This window comes from Triticum urartu, chromosome 1 (genome assembly GCF_003073215.2).
Source record: "Triticum urartu cultivar G1812 chromosome 1, Tu2.1, whole genome shotgun sequence".
NCBI classification, from domain to species: Eukaryota; Viridiplantae; Streptophyta; class Magnoliopsida; order Poales; family Poaceae; genus Triticum; species Triticum urartu.
The window spans coordinates 7,682,528-7,690,612 of NC_053022.1; positions in this window are offsets into that span (position 1 = coordinate 7,682,528).

Genomic DNA, 8,085 nt, shown 5'->3' on the forward strand with positions numbered 1-8,085 from the left:
GCACCAGGGCGGTGGACGACGGCGAGACCTAGGAAGGGGACAGCGCGTAGAGGAGTATGAGGGTTCACTGGTTCGCTGCAGTGTGAGGCTGCCGTCGCCGCAGAATAACAAGGGGTGTGGGTGAGTAGAGGGATGGCCTGGCCAGCGGTGGGAGTAGTAGGGGGCGGTGAGGCCTCCGCCGCATCGTAGCCGGCCACGGGAGGCAGGAGTAGGAGGCACGACCGGCGCTTGATGGAGCTATGTACCTAGGGTAGGGTCATGGACCTGTCCTAACTGCCCTACCCAAGGACATCTCTAGAAGAAATCACCTTTTCAATCGACTTGGAGGCGTTCCACTCGACAGACTCGAAGACACCCGACCAAGAAGCAATCACTCGACCAAGAAGAAATCACTCGACGGCCAGGAGACCTAAAGTCACTCCGCACTCTAATGGTCGGTCATTAAGTAGCTTTTATGGTCATCATAGCACTTCATTACTAGCGTTACCAGTAACGCCCTGCCTTAATGTACATTGAACCCTTCGTAACATGGGCTGGCCGGGGTCCTGGCGCACTTTATATAAGCCACCCCCCTCCTCCGAGACAAGGGTTCGCACCTCTGTAACTCATACTCACATAATCCAGTCGACCGCCTCCGAGCTCCGAGACGTAGGGCTATTACTTCCTCCGAGAAGGGCCTGAAATCGTAAACCTTGCGTTCTTACAACTTCTCCATAGCTAAGATCTTGCCTCTCCATACTTACCCCCCCTACATCACTGTCAGACTTAGAACCACGACAGCGCTGGTTTGGGCAGCTGGAGCAAGAAGACCATAGGTTGAAGAAGCACTACGGCCGTTGGATGGACATCGTACGGTTAGTGGAGCTAGAATCTTGCATATTGACTCAGTTGACAAAGCCCTCCATCCCCGTCAACTTAGTAGGCCCACAAGTCAGCCTGCCACTATACTGGCTCCCAGCTAACAGGGGGAGTATTCATTTTTTTGTGCGTAATAAGGAGGCACTTCCTTGCGTGCGAAGATATAGCTGGTGGGTCTGAGCTGTCAGTGGCGGTAATGTTTTTTTCGTGAAATACAGAGGCCCTTTCGGTGGGTCCCTGATGTCAGGTGGAGGAATAATTATTTTGCGCATAATAAGGAGGCATTTCCTTGCCTGCGGTCGTGGACCCAGCTGTCGGCCTCTCCACGTAAAGTCCACTTCAGATGCATGTCGGTCGTTGACCACGTTGACCAGGCCGTGCCGAGAGCACCAGGGTGGTGGACGACGGCGAGGCCTGTTGGGGAACGTAGTAATTTCAAAAAGTTCCTACGCACACACAAGATCATGATGATGCATAGCAACGAGAGGGGAGAGTGATGCATAGCAAAAATTTCCATTCGCGGAAGCGTTATATCAACGCGGTTGATGTAGTCGTACGTCTTCACGTCCGACCGATCCAAGTACCCAAAGCACGGCACCTCCGAGTTCTGCACACGTTCGGCTCAGTGACGTCCTCGCCTTCTCGATCCAGCAAGAGGGGCGAAGTAGTAGATGAGTTCCGGCAGCACGATGGCGTGGTGACGGTGTTGGTGAAGAACAATCTCCGCAGGGCTTCGCCTAAGCACTACGAAAACTATGACGGAGGATAAACTAGAGGGGACGGGGTTGCCGGCACACGGCTTGGTGTTTCTTAATCTGTCTTTGGTGCTAGCCCTGCCCCTGTATTTATATGTTGAGCCCTGGGGTCGAAACTTGGAGTAAAAGCCTCCACAAAGTCGGTTTCACCCGAAAGGCAAGAGTCCTTCTCGGACTCCAGGGCCAGACGCCAGGGTTCCCGGCGTCTGGACCCAGACGCCAGGGACCCTGGCATCTGGCCCCTAGACTCCGCAAAACTTCCTTTTTGCGCTTTCCAAAAACCTTGTGGGCTTTCCCCTTTGGCCCAAATAAAGTGTTCTCGTACCCAAACATTTCGGGAAACATCCGGAACCCCTTCCGGTGATTTCCGGAACCCTTCCGGTGACCAAACACTTTTATCCCATATATCAGACTTTGTCTCCGGACCATTCCGGAGTTCCTCGTCATGTCCGTGATCTCATCCTGGACTCCGAACAACATTCGGTCACCAACATACATAACTCACATAGTACTATATCGTCAACGAACGTTAAGCGTGCGGACCCTACGGGTTCGAGAACTATGTAGACATGACCGAGACACCTCTCTGGTCAATAACCAATAGCGGGACCTGGATGCCCATATTGGCTCCTACATATTCTACGAAGATCTTTATCGGTCGGACCGCATAACAACATACATTGTTCCCTTTGTCATCGGTATGTTACTTGCCCGAGATTGGATCGTCGGTATCTCAATACCTAGTTCAATCTCGTTACCGTCAAGTCTCTTTACTCGTTCCGTAATACATCATCTCGCAACTAACTCATTAGTTGCAATGCTTGCAAGGCTTATGTGATGTGCATTACCGAGAGGGCCTAGAGTTACCTCTCTGACAATCGAAGTGACAAATCCTAATCTCGAAATACGCCAACCCAACATTCACCTTTGGAGACACCTATAGAGCTCCTTTATAATCACCCAGTTACGTTGTGACGTTTGGTAGCACACAAAGTGTTCCTCCGGTAAACGGGAGTTGCATAATCTCATAGTCATAGGAACATGTATAAGTCATAAAGAAAGCAATAGCAACATACTAAACGATCGAGTGCTAAGCTAACGGAATGGGTCAAGTCAATCACATCATTCTCCTAATGATGTGATCCCGTTAATCAAATAACAACTCTTTGTCTATGGTTAGGAAACATAACCATCTTTGATTAATGAGCTAGTCAAGTAGAGGCATACTAGTGACATTTGGTTTGTCTATGTATTCACACAAGTATTATGTTTCCGGATAATACAATTCTAGCATGAATAATAAACATTTATCATGAAATAAGGAAATAAATAATAACTTTATTATTGCCTCTAGGGCATATTTCCTTCAAGGCCTAGGAAGGGAACGACACGGAGGCAGGGAAGACTCGGCAGTTGTTTCCCACGCGGAGGGGAGTACGACTGTACGAGGGTTTACTGGTTCGTCTGCCGTCGCTGGAGAATAACAGCAGGTGTGGGTGAGTATAGGGATGACTAGGCCAGCGATGGGAGTACGGTGGGGCGGTGAGGCCTACGTGGCAGCAGAGCCGACCGCGGGGAGGAGGGAGCAGGCAGTCCCGCCGGCACCTGTTTGAGCGGTTGGAGCAGGAAGAGCAGAGATTGAAGAAGCACGACGGCCGCTGGATGGCCATCCAACAGTCACTGCTTGTGCGTCAACCTTTTTTTAGGAAAGCCTTAAATCTGTGGAAAACAGCATACATCCCATCTGCCATTATTTCTAATAATTTACAACCCATTTGCTAATTATTAAGTTTCTTTGGAGCCCATATTTTTTTGTTAGCATTACAGCCCATATTGTGGCCACGGTTAAAAAAATATATGAAATTTTGCATATTTCGGTGCGGTCCGAACTGTTTTTAATCCTGAAATTTCGACTCACATTCAAACTGATTATAAAAATAAATGTATATCAATATAAAATCCAACAAATTCTCCACACATAAAAATTAATGTAATTTCAAATCTCGAAATGAAAAAAAGATATTTGAAACTAATTGCCGGTTTGATGTGTTTTAAAAATGTACAGCCCATTTTCTCATTACTGATGGGTCATTTTCTCGACCAACCGAATGAAAGCTCTCCTCGTCTTGAAAGATTTGCAGCCCAACAGGCCTGACAAAGCGACTTACTTGGGAAATCACAAAAAAACTGGGCTGTGGCCGTGGACCCAGCTATCAGCCTTTCCACGTACAGTACTCTTCCAATGGAATGTAGTTGACCATGTTGACCATGCCGTGCCAAGAGCACCAAGGCGGTGGAGGACGACGAGGCCTAGGAAGGGGACGACGCAGAGCCAGGGAAGACGCGGCAGTGGATGACCACGCGGAGAGGAGTACGAGGGTTCACTGGTTCGGCTGCGGTGTGAGGCTGCTGTCGCCGCAGGGCCTGGCTAGCGGTGGGAGTAGTAGGGGGCGATGAGGCCTCATCGGCAGCACAGCCGGCCACTGGAGGCAGGAGCAGGCGGTCTCCCCGGTGCTGGTTTGGGCGACTGGTGCAAGAAGAGCAGCGATTGAAGAAGCAACAGGATCGTTCGATTCAAATCCAACGGTTACTGCTGATAAAATCGTTTGTTGACTAAGTTGACAAGCCCAGCGTACGCGTCAACTTAGTAGGCCCACAGGTCAGCCTCCCAACCGGGGCGCCCCGGATGTCAGTGGGAGGAATCATTTTTTTCGCGTAATAAGGAGGCAGTTGATTGCGTGCGGCCAGGCCAGCGGAGGGAGTAGGGTGGGCCGGGGAAGCCTGCGCGGCATCACAGCGGGCCACAAGAGGAGGGAGCAGGCAATCCCGCCGGCGCTAGTTTAGGGTGCTGAAGCAGGAAGATCAGAGATTGAAGAAGCACGTCGGCCGTTGGATGGACATCCAACACTAACTACTGCTAGAATCGTGTGTTCACTTACAAAGCCTTGCGTAAACAAGTCAGCCTCGAAATCTGTGGCGTGTATAGCCCATTTGCTATTATTTTTATAATGTTTACTCATTTTCTAATTCATATGGAATTTATTGCAGCCGTTTTTCATTTTTAGATGCTGGCCATTTTCTGGTCAGTATCAGGGTCAAAAAATTAACTAAATATGTGGGAAATTTTGAAAATTCGCAAATTTTTGCTGGGGAATGAAATATTCTTAATCCAAAAATTAATATCCATACTAAAACAAATTTTAAAATAAATTAGTACTATGTCATGTTAAATCCAATGAAATACGTATAAGATATCAGTGAAGAACAAAAACAAAAAAAGAAACTTATATCCCATTTGCTATAATTTTTTTGGAATTTTAAACCCCTTTCGATATTACTTTTAACAGACATTGACCATACTCTTAAGCCAGGCCGGAATGCATCCCTCCTCATCTTGAAAGATTTGCAGCCCAGTAATTTGGAGAAAACAAATAGGCCTAGCTTGGGTATTCTTCAAAAAGAAATATTGGGCTACCTATTTTCCCAAAGAACTGGTGCATGAGCATTTAGCTTTATTTATTTACTTATTTATGTTTAGGGGCCATGAGCATGTACCTGGGCCGGATTCATGTGAGAGCCTCCCTTCCAGTTAATTATGGGCTTCTCTATTGGGCCTTCATGAGTGGGCTGCATGTTATCAACAAGTGGAAAATGTGTTCCGAGTTTCAAAAAAAAAGTGTTCCGTACGATAAATAGTATGCGCTATGTACGGTACGGGGCACTAAAGGATCGAACCGTGCAACGACTTCCAAAACATTGTGTTTGACGTTCTAACAACACATTTATTCAACCAACAGACGAAATATACTACTGATTGTACATTAAAAATAGCAGCAGCAGCAACCAGGGCTGGGGGTGCAACAGAAGCAGTAAGCAGGCCAGAAGAGTGAAGACGCAGCTCTCTCTTCCAAACCAAACATCAGCCATCATTACAAAAGGGCTACCAAAAAAGTACAAGTGTATGCATCAAACTAAATAAAGATCCTACTACACCAAGTGTACGCATCTAACTAACTGGCTCAGTTAGACGTTACTATTTTTTTCAAAACGGAGGCAAAAGAATTGCCTCGTCGATTAATTAAGAAGAGAATTGCCCGGTTAATCTACGGAAAACCAGGCTAAAACCAAAGACATTACTATTTATTAAGCTGCAGTGGAGTCGCAGATGGAGAGGAGTGGGAAACTTCACTGGTTCGATTGCGCGGCAGCACAGCCGCGATGCCGCCCACGGGAGATAGGAGCAACAACAGAGGTTGAAGAAGGAGCACGACTGTTGGATTAACATCCAACGGTCCAGCTGCTAGAATCATTTGTTGATTAAGTTGACAAAGCCGTGCATACACGTCCGCTTAGTAGGCCCACAAGTCAGTCACCAAATCTGACGGGTCCCAGCTATCAACGGGATGAATAATTTTTTTCGCAAAACAAGGAGGCACTTCCTTCCGTGCGAAGATACAACCGGTGGGTCCCAGCTGTCAGTTGGAGGAAACATTTTTTCAGCTTAATAAGGAGGAACTTTCCTTGCGTGCGACCATGGACCTCGTGGGTCCCAGCCGTCAGGCTCTCCATGTAAATTCCTCTTCCGATGACTCACGTTTGTTGACCACGCCGCACCGTACGCAGCGAGGCACTGGACGATGGCGAGGCCCCAGACGGGAACAGTGAACGCGGCAGTGAAGTCGCAGATTGAGAGGAGGAGAAGGGTTATAACTGGTTCTGTTGCGGCATGGGGCTGTAGTCTGTGGAGAATAACAGGACGTGTCGAGGGGTGGATGGATAGCTGGCCGGCGGTGGGGTAGCGCTTCGCAGCGATGCGTGCTAAGCAGAGTCGCTAGCCGCCGGAGGCCGGACCAGGCGGCGCTGGAGGAAGAAGACGAGAGATTGAAGGTGCATGCCGGCCGTTGGATATAAATCCAATGACTGTGGATAACACAATCATTTGTTGACCAAGTTGACAACGCCTTGCGTAGGCTTCGACCTATTGGCCCACATGTTAGCGTGCAAAAATGTGGCATATCTTTAACCCATGTTTTCTAGAATGTACAGTCCATTTGCTGGGCTGGGTGAACAAATAATTTCGCGTCAATCAGGCCCATTTATATTTTCTAAGAAATCCCAGCCCATTTGCACTTCCTTGAAATACACGTATTAGGTGGGCTCGTTATATATACTCCCTCCGTCTGGAAATACTTGTCATCAAAATGGATAAAAGGGATGAATCTAGATGTATTTTCGTTTTAGATACATCCATTTTTGTCCATTTTGATGACAAGTATTTTCGGACGGAGGGAGTATAATGTTTTGTTAGAAGGAGCAATTAATATCAAAGAATAAACTGAAGAGGCACATTATATATATATATAATTAAGAAATTAGCGAGTTATTGCTCAAAATAAAAATGAGCGCGTTATTATTAAATTGGTCCTTAAAATCTCCGCAAGCTTTTGTACGCAATCACCAGGAATTTCCTTGCCTGTGAGTCAAAAACAACCAGGATTTTCCTTGCCAACTTCCGTTAAACATTTACTTTTATAAGTTGGGAAGTTTTAATAATGTATATATAAGTCTCTATAAAATATACGATAATAGTAATAATATAAATAAATATAATATGGTTAGAAGGGAAAACATAAATTGGACACATCATTACTTTTATAAGAGACCTGCGTTTTATACCCCACAGTAGGCATACTAACAAGTTCACACACAAATACAAGAGAAAAGGTAAACATTCATATCAAACTCAGGTTCACAGGACATGTTCATATCCATAGCCAACATTCACAATCAACAACTCAAAAGATTCATATATGCACGAACTCAGCATATCTACGCATCCAAATGATTGAAAGATCACACGACAATATTCATACACAATTTACAAAAAATTCAGATATACACATGTTCAGTATGTCTATGCATCCAAATGATGGAGATCACAGCCAATATGATCCATGGATGAACTTTAATTACCTAGGGTACAGACTAGTAAATGGTGTTCAATCGGAGGCACTTCTTGCTAAAATTAGTTTTTGTACGAGTAAAATTTCGAGTACATAAGAGACAGCACAGACAATCTGAACTTTGCTTGTAGGTTTATCCTCAAATAGTGGCCTCGTGCCGAGGGAGGTTTGAGCAACTTGGCCACTACTTTCATCCAACCAGTTTTCTGGGTCATCTTGGTCCTGTATCTCGCCAAAATTCTACATTGAAGACGAGAAAGGAGGCGGTTGAGAAAATGAACCACCCAAATTTTTTGTGCAGTTCAACTAAAAGGAGCACCCTTGGTGTTCAAACTGATTAAGTGCCAGATGAATATACGCGTCAACCAACTTGTCTGGAATCTTTAGACTCCATGCCATATAGTTCGCTACCATATGTGACGATAACCAAAAGGCACAAGTTGGGACCAAAGACTGGACTGCGTTTTTCTGGGCTATGCACCAAGCAATATTTTTGGCGTTCACTCTCC